The sequence below is a fragment of the Cydia pomonella genome, chromosome 8, assembly GCF_033807575.1.
Source record: "Cydia pomonella isolate Wapato2018A chromosome 8, ilCydPomo1, whole genome shotgun sequence".
Classification (NCBI taxonomy): Eukaryota; Metazoa; Arthropoda; class Insecta; order Lepidoptera; family Tortricidae; genus Cydia; species Cydia pomonella.
Genome location: NC_084710.1, coordinates 7,319,129 through 7,334,867, shown reverse-complemented (window position 1 = coordinate 7,334,867; position 15,739 = coordinate 7,319,129).

The following is a 15,739-nucleotide window of genomic DNA, read 5'->3' as shown; positions in this document are numbered from 1 at the left end:
GCTCGTTTGGTGCAGAATTCTCACGAATTTCAGTAAGCGCACTAAACGCAGGCCGAACGAAATGTATGTAATTAGTGTAATAGGAACTCGAATCTTTTCAGTCTAATTTTGAAGAACTCGACTCGTTTTTACGAGACTTTGGCTTAAAAATCTTCCGATTCTTTCGAGTCTTTTAGACTGGCTTAAAAATCTTCCGACTCTTCCGAGTCTTTTAAGTCTTGAGTCAAGTCCATTATTGATAGTATTTCCGGTGCAGTAGGTATTCCTGTGTCCCCGCCGAGTACAGATGGGAATAGGCGCTTCATAAAAATCATTCCAATTTGTCCCCGTTTGTTGTGTATGGCTTCGGTCCCTTGGGGCGGGGACAAATGGGCATATTTTCAAGCGCAAAAAGGACTATACAAAAAAATATAACAGAGGAAAAAGCTCCGTTAACAATTTTGTCAAATTTATAAATTTAATTGTCAATTTTGTAAATTTAATAAAGAAAATAAGCGTAATAACGCTTACTACTAACTCCAATAGTATGGTGTACCTAACCCACGAATTTTACATGTGGACAATGCATTTTGATTTTTTTTATAAAAAAAGAGAATTCTCTGAAAAAGACTTCTGTTTCTACAAAAGACTCGGGTATCTACAAAGTAAAAAATAATTTCAGTGGTGACTTAATTATATGAGTCTGAAATACACAGCCGAGTCTTAAAGCAAAGGACTCGCTCGAGTCTTAACCTTAACCAACACTAACGAAATGCTGCGCAAAAGTACTGCATATTCTGCATGTGTGTTTTGTTCTGGCAAAATGTACGGTGTGTACATGATGTTGCTGGTTGAAAGGCAGACTTTAGAATTCAAGTCTGCTATGAACTTCCAGCCGAGGTTTCCCAAGAGATTACTAGTACAGTAGGCACGGAATTATTTAAGAATAAAAGTATAGTTGTTAATTATTTTTTACAATTTTCCACCATTTTTTCTATTATTTGCCACCACATTATACTTAATGAAAAGTAACACACAATACAATTTAAATGTAAAAAAAATGTTCCTGGTAATACAACTATTTCCAATTAAAGGAAATAGAGACGCGGAACACAGAAGCCTTAAAAAGGAAAGGGATAAAGCCTTATAGATTTTAGCTTAATTATTCTTGAGCTCAAATGTAAAGACAAAGAACCAGTGTAATTGCCATGTGGCTAACAGGAAACGGGCTGAAATTACTGTAACAATGCCTTCCGCCCGGCATTTTCGCAAATTTACCGAATTTAGAGGGAGGAGAGATAAAAGTGGACTCGCTACACTATGTCAGGCTTTTGTTTTAAACTTCCAACGAATAGTTCTCAGTTTGGGCATTGTTTATGAGTTTAGTGTTATTTTTACTGTTTTCTAAAGTAAAATACGATTTGCAAGAGTTATTTTCAAGTACAGTCAACAGCGAACTCCAGCGAATATACAGCGAGCTCTTTGCGTTGAAACTTTTATGTATTTATTGTACCTAATACAGTTTCTTCTGATATTCTTGGTTCTTTGGTACTCCACTTAAATGCAAAAACAATAAAAAAGCTTGTCGCCACAACCTATTCACATGATGATAACATTTTAACTGGAATAATAACGAAAAGGTATGATTACTTACCTCAGTCAACACATTCATAAAATAAAAATAACACCGAAAAGCAATGCGTAGCGGATAAAAATAAAAGCAGAACAACGTAGAATGTGTCCGAAGTGCCATAAAATATGTTGGCATTACACAAATTTCGGAATAATTTAACCGACGGCAGGCCTAAGCAAACAGGAGTAACTAGGGTGCCGTCTATGTATTCCGATTGTTTTGAGTTTGAGTTGAGTTTTCGTCCAAACCAGTTAAACAAGGCATGAAAATTTATCACAAGGATTCTTCTTAGGCCCGCATAACATCAAGCGTAATCGTTTGATTTGACCACAATATAACAAAATTAAGTTACGGCAAGGTCGACATGAAGCACACTTAAAATTGTCAATTCAGGGTGATCTTGATCAGAAATATGTGTTTCTTAGTCTTATCGGGATTATCGGGAGCCTATAGTGTCCCACTGTTGGGCAAAAGCCTCCCCCCACTTTTTCCAGTCTTCCCGATCTTGAGCAGTCTCTGGCCATTCCTTTAAAAAGAAGTCTAACTCGTCTCACCATATTTTTGTTACCTCCAAATATTACTACATGACCCAAACGTGGAAACGTCCAAATTAAGAATTAAACCATATAAATAGGACGCTAAAATTGTATTGAAAGGAACGCTTAAATGAACTTGATCCTTCTCACTAATGAAAAGTTGGGTAGCCACTGCGGTGCACAAAAGAAACAATACCGTTTGAGGCCAAAAATCATCTCAGATAATTCATACTTAGTTGAAGGAAGCCTTATGGGTACTGTTTACGACTTAACAATCAGCCTGTAGACGGTGACAATTTGACTCGATCGATTATTGGCCTGTTACATCGATACAGTCTTTGCAGCTAAGATATTATAAATAAGGTATTATCATTTATGCATATTTTTACATAAGTATGATGATCTATTTATAATCCGGGTGTCGACGCGATAAGTTAACATCAATATATTCACCTGTGAAATAATGTTAAAATTAAGTCACTATGAGTCAATATCAATAGATGAACTTGTTCATCTAAGTTTTCGATACATCTGTATTAAGGCTCCTGGAATGACACCGCTGAATAAAGATTTACTTATTTCATTCGTACATATGATTCGTAGCGTAGGTGCATAAGCTTGGAAAACAGCTGCTACTTTTGCCAATAGTATTTACCATTTCTTCCAGTTTCCAGTTTGCCAGTTATTAGTTTATATTATTAAGAAGTAACTTCAATATTAACGGACTCCTTTGTCAGGATTGTCACCAATTTGCATACTTAGTTTTTTCTAACCTTAAAAATCAACAAGACACAGTTATGATTACATATCACAAGCAAAAAGAAAGCCGCATAATATTTTCGTTGTCTCCCTTATTTTCGCCTATTTCGGGTTCATATGATGGGCCAAGATATACATTTTTTAATGCCTCGTCGCTGTCGGTTTGAGTTCAGGATCAAAAACTTAGCTGTATGATTACTTAATTATTTCTTTAAGTTACACGATTGATTCAATACCAAGAATTAGCCAACATAGGCTTCAAAAGGTACATCGAATATTCAGAATGGTTATAAAAAAAAAAAAACAAAATACTATCAGTCATTGTATTTGCTAGGGAACTTGGATTTAAAATGTATTGTGTGCTTTATGGTATTAACCCGTTACGTAACAAAAACAATATAATGCAAAAAAACACTCTCCGTCTGTCTGTATGAATAAATGTATTTAAATAACTTTAATAGGTAATTACTTAAACCCTTTAAGAATTGAGTCTGTACACCCATGCCGGCGACGCACTTAGGTAAAGGGCATTGGTAATTGATATCATCAGGCAATTTATTTGCACATTTGCCTCTGATATAAAAAAATAGGGTAGGTAGATTCGTTTTATAGATTAGTAGGTACTTTTACAGTGTGGATATATTTATAGCCTTTATACAAATAAAATAGAACTTAAATTTGCATGGTAATCAAAAGTATTGTTAAGTTGAACTGGTGTGATTGAAAAGTTTAAAAACCTCCATCCATATTTATTGTATGAATCGATCTTTGGTGAAGAAAAATATCGTGTAGGATCCGGCCTAATCCTCAAATTCTTTTGGTTGAAACCCCCAAATGCCAGTCACTTTCGTAAACACCAGTGTCTGCGCAAATTCTTAGGATTCGCATGGGAAAAGCGAATTCCGGTCTCCTTTAAGATGCAACCGAAAAGGAGGAAACTGGATAGCAACGAATAAAAATACTGGTCAAGTGTAAGTCATTCGTAATAAAATAAACACGTTATAAAAATTACAGATATTACTAAAGGACCCATCGGAGCGCGAGTACTCCTCACACTTGGCTGGTTTTTTAAGCAGCCCAATAACGAGACATTCGCATCTCGATTTCCACGAAAGCACGCCTCAGCACTATTCAAATACAGCTTAAATTTGTCTCGGGTAAGTTGGGAAAAGGTCGCTGAAAACCATTTATTCTCAACATTATTCGGCAATTGAACTTAGTAATAGGTACCCGACAGTATGAAAGTGCACCTTTGGGTTATATTGCTTGAAAACAGTGAAAACAGTAAAATTTGCATTCTTATAAGATAAGTAAAACATTCAATAGTACCTGCCTGGGAGTCATATTTGTATGCAAGCGAAGTACGGTTTTAAATGTGTAGTTTGAGCTTGGACGTTGTGTTCATTTTGATTATCGGAAAACGTGGTATTGGTATCTCTATTTCTGTGTTGGTTGCGATATTTGCGATAGTCTTTTTGTGTTTGTTTCATTTTGGAATTTTCGTTTTTTTTTTTTTTGTACATTATCTTCTTGTATATTTTCTTGCTACAGTTATTAACTTAGATTATTAACTTTGTAACGCGATCACAAATCAATTATGAGGAAAAAGTCAATTTAAGATATTATTTAATTTAAAATACTGAAAACTATGTATACTTATTACTATAAAGTATCTACCTACTCAATTAGTAATTAGTAGTAGTAGTAGCCAATTAGATCAATAATTTCTAAAACTTAAACAAATCAAACGAAAATAAAAGTGGTAAGTCGATCGGGGTACTTGAGTCCATGAAAAAAATCTGAGGGCCTACCGCAAATCACCTCGTCCGTTCTTATCATCTATTTTCCTCCCTATTGCTCGAATATGCAAGAACGATAAAGAAGCAGATGTCAAATTTTCGGTGTTCGCGATAGCCCCTCTACATATTAAGAATTACAAGCAGATAGGGGTAAAGTCAGTATTTATGTCTTACGGCGAACTTACTACTAAAATTGAACGTAAAATTTTACGAATCCAATATTTAAAGTTTCTTTGTCACTTTTACAAATCATCATTATTTCAGTCTCTTAGAACGCCCAAAAAAGTGAAAATCCAATTAGAGCTTTATCAAAGACAATTGTTGCCAATTTGGCTTATCCATTACCGTTTTATTTGTTTCGCCGAGTTTTAGAGCAAAACAAAGGGTAGTCGAGATAAAATAAACAGTTTCTCGGACGTCGAGAAGTATTAGCTAAGATTTTGTAATTAAGACCGGGAACATCTGCGTCTCAGTGCCGTTAATTCTCATAAATTGCGAGAAGTGTACAATGTACAAGAAATATTTCCAAACATTTTTGGAAATATTCATTAGAAAATTCTCATGCAAGTCTTCACTTAGAATTTTTTTAAAGTTTCCGTTCAAATTAGGAATTATTACTCAATGTACTTAACTGTTGACAAGTTTTTCATTTAACATTTACGTCACTCATTGCTGTCTATTTCATTCAAGTGTCATAGAAATTGAAACTAACTCTAAGAAAGTTTGGCAATAAACGTGTAGAACAAAATACGGCACATTTCTACCTACGCCTTAAGACTGAGAACGCACTGCGATTAATTTCTTGTGGTGTCCGCTTACGTGAGCGAATAACTCGCGAACGCGAAGCGGCGCGGCGCGACGCGGGTGAATTCAATCCTTTGATACCTATGGAAGTGTCCTACGTGGGCGATCTCGTTGTGCCGTTGGGCCGCCGCGCCGCGCAGCGCCGCACCGCGTCGCATCGCGAGTTATTCGCTCACGTAAGACACTGCGTAAGAGAGGTATGGGCGCTGTGAATGTCATCTCGCTTTATATGGTGGAGCACAGCACAGAGGATCCAGATCTAGAGCAGACCAACTGAGGAAGTACCTTACAGAAATCCGCAGCCAAATAACACTAGACCCTACTCATAGTGTTGTATTCCTGCCGGTGAGTAAAGTTGCCAAAGCTCAACGAGGGTGCGGAGTGTTAGGGTCGGCAACACCGCTGCAGTTGCTTACCATCAGGCCCACCGTATGCTTGTTTGCCACCGACGTAGTATTAAAAAAGCCTAATACGCATCGATAATCTTCTTTTATCTCTGGATTCGAGTTGCAGTTTTCAACTCCATGGAAATAAACAAACTGTACATTGTATACTTTCCGCATGATTTGCTTACACTGCGGAGCAATGACAACAGATCCCATATACAGTACAGTGCAAAGTGACCCGCTTTATTGCTGAGTTGTGAGGATATCTTAATTACGCAATTAAGAACTACTAATTTGCTTTTTAATGTCAGTAGATGAAATGGTATGTGCAGCCAAGCATTATACACATTATGTAGATAGTGACGGCCAAATTAGCCAAATATATCATAAAACATCTTTGTTATCATACAAATTAGGATGTGTCTCAAGAAATATGGCCACTTTGGCCGACACGTTAATTGTACAAAAACGATTGATTATAATTATTTTTATTCCTAGAAAATACGCTAGAAAAATACGTTAGTACTTTTTCTTTGATCGGAATAAAAAAGATAGAACTTAGAATATAAATAAACACATTTATCAATACATCAATAATAATTTATGTATATTCTGCAATTACAAAGATTTATCGTTAATGTTTCTCATTAAAATTCCCTGCCTCTGAAAGGAAAAAAGTGTCCAATAAATAATTATACCGCAGGTACTTTTCCGAAATCTTATAAATAATATAAGAGACAAGGAATAGGAACAGACCCTTGAAAATGTTGCTGCAAGTCACGGGCGGTTCACTCCATGGAAAAATTACGACTGCATATAAATAATAAATAGAGTGAATTATGACAATATAAAACTGCCATTTTGTTATTATTACTTACATAACAACTCATATAATATATTAACCAAACCATAGAGAAATAAGAAGTAATAGAGTGCTCACTCCATACATCAGTTTTGGTACCAAAATGATTATTATATACGCAGTCAACATCGAGTAGCGGAACTCTCAGTACTGCTACTCGACAATAGATATCGCGGCAAACAAAAAGTCTAATGCTCAACGATTTTCCGCTAATATTATAAACTAAACTAAGCCTTATGGGATTAGTTCGGCTTCCTCACGATGTTTTCCTTCACCGAAAAGCGACTGGTAAATATCAAATGATATTTCGTACATAGTTCCGAAAAACAATACAATACAATTACAATTACTACACAATTTACAAAAAGCAACAACCACAATACAATACAATAAAATAATGTAAAATAAATAATAATTATTATTAGGTATGTAATAATGTAATGTATGTGTATGTATGTTAATTGTAATTACTATACAATTTATAAAATAGAAATTGTGTCTGAAAATAACTTCTGTCTACGTTTTTCTAGTAATATTCTGGTGCTTTATTTCATTTCAAGCATGGTGTAACTTATTTTAAATACAGTGAACATCCCTATACATAACGTTGTTAACATATTATTGCATGTGCCTATGTAAAATAGTGCGTGTTATTTAACTTAATGTTAAATATTAAGATGTTGCTATATGTGAGATCCTATAATTGGCTCTGTGTCACTATTTATGTTGTTATTAGCATAGTTATAGCTGTTGGCTCTCCATGTAAAATAATAAATAAATAAAACTCATTGGTATTACGAGCCGGGGTTAGAACCCGCGACCTCCGGATTGCAAGTCGCGCGCTCTTACCGCTAGGCCACCAGCGCTTCTTATAAGGCGTTTTTAATAAAAAAATAAAAAAATGGATTTATCAGGTTTACACTCTTAACCAACGATGTGTCACGAGGTCGTTGCTTTTTTAACCAATGCTCTCCGTTGAAAGCGCAGTAACGCAAAAACAGCTTTTGGGCCTTACACGCTACCTACTCGTAAGTCCCAGATGTTGTCCCTTATTTACGTTTACAAATAAAGAAAAAGAGGTTCTCTCTTAACTTGCCCCACACCCTGAGAGTGCCGTGCCGTATACCGCATAAATATTGTATGAAGAGACTGTGCAGGACAGCCATTGGGCAGTAAACGGTGTTTTATAGGATAACTTTTATTGTTTAGCTCTCTAAGACGCAATGAAATTTTATTTATTCCGTTCCTATTGTTTATGGCTTACATTTTTCTTTTTAGATTTATTTTGTTACCGGTAGCCGATCTCCAACGATAATATCTTGAGAATAGCCATAGAAAGTGCAAATTAAATACACTTCGTATAGTCTAGGGCTTTGTATGATATAAACACTGATATTGGAGGTAAATAGGCAGATATTTATAACCAGTCAAGTGATGATTAATTTAGAGCAAACGGTTCGAAATCTAGACTCAAAAAATCTAATAAAGGTATAAAAAGTCTACAAAAAACATCTGGTCATTCCAAATTAGAAACAAAATTACTTTTAGTTCCTGTCACATACACACTTATCACATTTTTTTACATTATACAAGCATTTTATTGTGAATGTGAAATATACCTGCAGTTTACAAATTACATTTTAAAACGGCAGCCATTTTTATTTGCAGCGTTGAAATGCATAAACAAAACTGAAAAAAAAATCGGCGACCGTATATTTTGGTGCAGCTCAAATACCTATTTCCATGTTAACATTTAACTGTGAGCACTGGAAAAAAATAATGACCGTATAGGTTAATATGGATAGGTCATTGCGATAGCGCCGCTATTGAAAACAGTAAGTATTATGTGCTTTTGGTCGAATTATTGTTAACGTGTCTAAATTGGGAAAAATGCTTTTCCCGAGAAACTAATACCTTATTTTGGTTTTTCAAGATAAAAGAGTGCAGCGTTTATAAAATCTAGGCAAGGCTCATATATCTATGCAACCACGTCGTATAAAATAATAATAAATACCGAAGAGACTGTTTTTGGCATAAATTACATATTATAACTTGCAAACTACAAGTAATTTAATAAGTTACTAGACTAATATCAAATCTAGCACAATAAATGATTATTTTCTGAATTATTTTACTTAAGAAACCAATATTTATAGATTTCGGGTATTAAAAGTGTATGATGGCTTCAAGTTTCAGTTAAAACATGTTTGCTCTGAAAACGCAGTCGGCCATGTAGTGACGTACCTATAGGATTCGAAGCTAAACTTCATGAGGTTTTCACAATGAATGGTGGATAAATGTCAAATATTGTTTTCGACCCGAATGACGACATACCACAGATAATCTATAGACTAACGAGGCTGATGTCGGTTTCGCCTGATTACGTAAAAATAAACTTTTAAAATATTTTTAAGGTTTTGTAGATACTAAAATATATTTTTTTCTTTTAATTTGACAATAATGAATGATATAAGACTGACTTTAAAAAGAGGTCAAGTAGCCTATTGTTTAACAAATTCAAAGGTCAAACTAATATCCCTAAACTGAAAAAATCTATCGAGCACACAAAGTGATTTTCATTAAGATTAACTGTTTTATACAAAATGAACAAATGTTTGAAAAATACTAAAATACAAAACGGTAACTTTAACTGTTTGAAATTTTTTTATGTATTGAAATATTTGAAATACCGATAAAAATAAACTGTCTTTTCGGAACAGTAAAATTTACTGTTTTGTTAGATAAGCTCATACGGAACTCTTTAAAGGATTAAACTTTAATGCAATTTCAATTGTTTTAATTGTTTTTTTTTCTTAGTATAATATGTCACTTACATATTTTGTTGTTGTTACACGTATATCTCTGTACTGTGATGAACTGGCACGAACATCCTGATTCATGACCACTGTACCGACCGTTGACCCAATGCGAAGCTTCGGCAGTTTAAAACAGAAACGAGTCATTTGTTTTTTAAATTTTGTGACGAGTCAGCAGGTGACGATTAAACAAATGAATGTCGTTAAAAGTTTTAAATATAAGCTTTTGATGCCTGCATAGTGTGTTAATATAGTTGCCGAAAATGAATTAAGTACCAACTTTAGGTTATGTAGTTGTGTTGTTTGCCCACGTGTGAATAGGGACGGCTGGGGTGAATAGCTTAGGGACAAAACTTAAAATGAGATTTATATTTTTTAGTTATATCATTCGATTGAAAAATGTAGTAAATTTTTTATGATATAATTTTTGTGGATAGATATTAAGAAATTGATAGGTAAATCTCATTTTAAGTTTTGTCCCGATTCACCCCGGTTGACTACGGTGTATTTTTTTTCATTGGCACTAATGCTGATACGAACAGATAACACGCCAAGCGCATTGCTTCTCCTATCCTTTGTAATCCTACTGTCTACTTAGCGAAGACGAGCGTTCGCTAGAGCCATATAAGCGAGACCTCGAGATCCATAACAAGCGACACAAGAGGACTACAATTATAATGGGTCTCCTAAGTAAAAGCTTGCCAGTTGTGCTCACCAAGCGATGTGAATGTGAATGAAAGGCCTGGCAATCGATCGATACTCACCCTTAGACGAAATAACCAAGTCTTCCGCCCTTGGGGTCCTTCTCAATTCGACCGCGTAATGCGATTAAAAACTTTTCCTTTAAAAACTATATTGACAAACTTGCAAGATTTGTTTACACAAATTTTTAATTTGATTCCAAGTATTTTCTCGATATAAACATGCGTTTTATAAGAAAAACTGAATTTGGTATTTTACAGTAGATAGTTTAAAACGTTATTAAAACACCGTCCTTCCTTCTGTGGCAATCCGATATTGCAAACAATTGCCACTACCTAAAACGTTATTTTAAAGTCTTAATAAATTGTACACGTAAAAATATTTTTATTGTCCGGTACTATTAAGAATGACTCACGCTAGACCGAAACGGGGTCAGGCCGAAGTTTCCGGCGGTTAGTTTTCCACGTCACGTGATCACCGATCAGCCGTCATAGAAAATTACGTATCGGACGCCTCCGCCCGGGCTCGGGCCGGTCTAGTGGTCATCCTTAAGACGACAAAAAATGTCGGTCGTCAAGCAAGCACTATTGCTCTACATCACCAACGTTATCTTAAATAAATCACCAATCGAATTCGCGGGTGATTTGAAAATGACCCACGGCGTTGATAATACGACCGAAACAGCCAGTCATAAAGCAAAAAGCGCACGTAGTGAGAATGTTTTTGTAGCAATTTATCCCGGATCACCTGGGGGCAGGGGTCATCAATCCAGGGCCCCGCGGGCTAGTTTGCCAGCTCTGGCCTTTATTGTACAGCTGAGCCTTAGGATAGTAAATTTTCTCCGCCCTTAGCTTGCTTAGTTTGCTATGAAACTTGGTTAACATTATACCAACTATGGTACTTGAATTTCTTCTATGAAAGCCTAATATATTACTGTCGCATTGAATTTTTATAGCTTCATTAACTTTTTTTAATCTATTCTTAATAAAGTATGTGATGGTTACATGATATTATTTGCGCTCGTGGTATGTTTTTTTAAACTACATGTGCACCCGTTGCGTTCTCTGATTTATATCAAAGTTGCCAAAGGAACTCAAAGATTTCACTTTTGGCTTAATCGATGCCTGTACATAGAATAAAATAAATAAATAATAAATATTATAAGACATTATTACACAAATTAACTAAGCCCCACAGTAAGCTCAAGTAGGCTTGTGTTGTGGGTACTCAGACAACGATATATATATAATATATAAATACTTAAATACAAAGAAAACACCCAAGACTCGGGAACAAATATCCGTGCTCATTACACAAATAAATGCCCTTACCAGGATTTGAACCCGGGACCATCAGCTTCATAGGCAGGCCAGAACGGTCGTCATTAGGATTGTACAGACTGAAATGAAAACATCACACAGGACACAGGCCTCCTCTCATGCGCGAGAGGGTTTGGGCTATAGTCCCCATGCTGGCCCAATGTGAGTTGGAGATTTCACAGATAACTTTGAATTTCCTCACGATGTTTTCCTTCACCGAAAAGCTAGTAAATAGGAAAGTAAGCTAGTAAATATATTCCGTAGATAGGTTCCGAAAAACTAATTGGTAACAGGATTTGAACCTGCAACCTCCGAATTGAAGAAAATACTTCCCAAAAAAATATTAGAGATAAGCATTTTATTTAAAATTAATTATTACCTGATCTAATCAAACCTTACAGCGCCATGGAATTATGCTATTAATTTATTGGAAAAAATTCTAAGGGAAGAATATACAGTGTGTATTGTTGATATAACCTCAAACTTAAATAATTCTGAAAGTTTTTTTTAGTTTAGTCTTCACTACCAGAGCATAATTAATTTTTTGCATTTTTTTCGAGCGGCAATGAATTTCGTACATCATGATAACTTGTGACAGTTGTGACGTCGCGTCATTAATGAGACGTTTTGAGTTCAAAAAAGTTCAAAAAATTGCTCAAAGTCGTCCATATTTTATAAAACCTATGAAAGTGTGTTACTTACAGCCTAAACTAACTGCCCTTTGATTATGTGGTCGTAATAAGAATACGCGCTGTATAGCACGGTTTCTCAGTTGTTATTAGGTACACTGTATGAATACAGAGCGTTCACTTTGCCGAAGCGATAGACATAGTGATGTATACGTAATTAAAAGCACCCAGCCTCGGACTATTAAACGCAGACGCCGTTCTGTTGAGCGTTTATTTCCTTAGCTGCCAAGGACTGCCTCCCAGAAGTGAGAATCAAGATAGTACACTTTTAATTAAGTTGAGCATCTGGGTATTTGGCTTCTATCGAAACTGAATGTATAAATGTTTAATTGTTTACGTTAAAATTTTGTGCGTTCTATGAGCAAATGTGCGCCAAATTTTATAGTCGGGAATGCACTTCCGTGGATTTTTGACGGTTTACCAAAATGGATCGAGGGAACAATTTTTTTTTATTTTATATAATATTATTTTGCGTTTTTAAGCAGTCACTATTGTGGTAGTCCAAATATAAATTATAAACTGAAATAGATGTAATACACTAAAGAAAAAGTGACCAAGTCTTCAGCTTACGCGGCTAACGTCCTAACCACTAGACCACCCGGCCACAGGTGACATAACATCTAATAATGAATCAAGCTCATCAAAAATGATAAAAGTAGTTTCACTTAATTACAACTTACAATTTAAGCGATGTAACAAATTACAATAAGCGGTCTATGAACTAGATCATTGCATGATAAAATTTTCTCCTTTGCAGTTAAAATCAAAAATGTACTTTCTGCGCATAATTAATTGTCTGTGTATCTATTGCTGTATATCTGTAATTGCGAAGACTATGTTGCTAATGGAAGTGGTTTCTTAATGAACCCGTTCGACGTTGGCGTGACCCTTTATTGAATTTTCCAATAGCTAATTTGCTATTTTGTTACATTTTGTATCTCAAGAGTTTTAAAATATAACACAATCATCTTAATCATCCACCACCACCATACCACACCACCATACCATACCATATACACCATACTACCATACCATTGTATACCATTGTATACCATTGTCTACCATAGTCTAAGTTGTGTGTTTAATTTGTATGTCATTATGTTCTTTTCATATTGGTGAGCAATAAAGAATATTTTTGTATTGTATTGTATCATCTTGTAGGTATACTTTATGTTTGGTAGGAACCTAAAACTAGTAAATTCGGTTTTTTTAAATTTATAAGTCATTTTCATTTAATATTATATCTGTGTTACGAAAACAGACTATTTCTTTTCCTAATAATCTGTTGTTTTTCAATGTTTATAATATATATTTTGACGACCAGTTTGGCCTAGTGGGTAGTGACCCTGCCTACGAAGCCGATGGTCCCGGGTTCAAATCCTGGTAAGGGCATTTATTCGTGTGATGAGCATGGATATTTGTTCCTGAGTCATGGGTGTTTTCTATGTATTTAAGTATTTATAAATATTTATACATTATATATATCGTTGTCTAAGTACCCTCAACACAAGCCTTATAGAGCTTACTGTGGGACTTGGTCAATTTGTGTAATAATGTCATATAATATTTATTTATTTATATGCACGTTTTTAGATCGACGGCGGAGAGTTTTCAAAGTGTGTGTCAAATTGTCACAATACATCTCTTAGAAATAAAATTGCCCTTCCGTTCCGTTAAAGATTCTTCGCTGTCTATCTCGCAGTACGTTACCGTCGTAAGAAATGCTTAAGGAATAATGAGGGCATCTGTTAAAGTAAATAGAATACGAACAGTATCCATCCGGGATTCGCCGTACACCTCTTTCTGTAAGCCTCACGCTGTAAAACTACATCAAATCTTAACGTCACAACCATTCGACACGCTAGTTAATTTTGAATCTTAAATGTTCACCAGAGAGTCGCAATTGGGTTTAGATTGCTAAAAGTGTATACGGAAATTTCAGTCAAATGTAGGTGTTACTCTGGAGCTTTATTACAATTTAAGCGATGTAACAAATTGTAAAACGTGCGGACGTGTGTATTCCGGCCACGTATGTACTTTGCTTGGTACCTTCTTTCATCCTTTGTCGGCTGACATGAGAGACCCTTCGTGTTGCTACCGAATTGGTTTAACAATGAACCTTGAATAGTTTATAGAGAGAACTGGAAATAGACCGTGTTTTAAAGTTTTTCATTAAATTGGCGTTTTCTGAGACTACTAAAAATAGTTTTAAATTCGTTTGACAAATTGTCCGAAATGTATTAAGCAAATAGACGGACATCAAAGTCAAATAATTTTGACTTTAAAGTGATACCTTGATAAACACTAACAATAGATTAATGTTAGAATTAAGTAGATACATAAGCAACAGTTAGCAAGATGCATTGGTAAGCGTTACAGTGGCGTAAGTGTTGCTAAACATGAAGTGCTTCCGGTTTAATTGATATATGCCATTTTCAGAATTACCAAATCACCCCGATACACCTTAAGTACCTAATTATACGGAATGTTTATACCTATATTGTGAAGCAAAAATTCTTAAATGGATATGATCCTTAAGAAGATTAAACGAAGCCAATTTTCCAGGGAACGTCCTTTGAGCTTAAACTACCCAATACAAGATAGAGAATCCCAAATTAGTTCAATTCCACTCCAAGCTTGCCCGACCGCAACATGTCCCTTAAGATAAGTATTAAAAATATAAGACTGATAAAGCTCATCGTTAGAGAATCTGGAGCGGCTCCCTGGCGAGTCCGACGTCCCGAGATATTTCACGGTATTTTAACAATTTTAACGAGCCGCCATATTTACTTCTATGCACGGCTTCATATGAGATGTACCTTTAATCATGTAGGCACCCTTTATGCCCGAAATATCGGTATGCCATGACGGAATTTTTAATGTTATTTGTAGTCATAACATTCGTTTAAAAATGACATACACTCAAAACAAACTTGAAACTGACTAAAATGCAGATAAAGTACAGTCGACGACATATATTTTTTTCCTTGTTACAAAATAGTAAGCGAATACATGTAAACATACCTTTGACTTCGACTGTACTTACCTAAAAAGATGCAAATCTGCAGAATCTATTAAAAAGACTTCTTCGCGCAAAAGTCTACTCTTTACACCAATGACCTGAAAATTGCGTTCAATTTTGAAAAAAAAAAAGATATATCAATTCAGCTCCACAAAGCGAGAGGGGCAGAAAATAGCAAAGCGAACGACTGAGCGAAGTAATTTATCAGAATAACGAGCTTTTCGAATCTCCTTTAGGTGACACTCGCTTCATTTATTTTTTTCTCATACATTTCTCGATCACATACGGAGAATTACTCAGCGTCTTTTAAAACGTTATCGCTGCCTTGTCTCAGCGAGGGAACTATTTGTCAAGTGGAAGAATATGCGTTGAAGAGAATATTTTTTTAAAGAAATATATTAGGTTTTTTTTTTAATTTAATGCGCTAAAAATT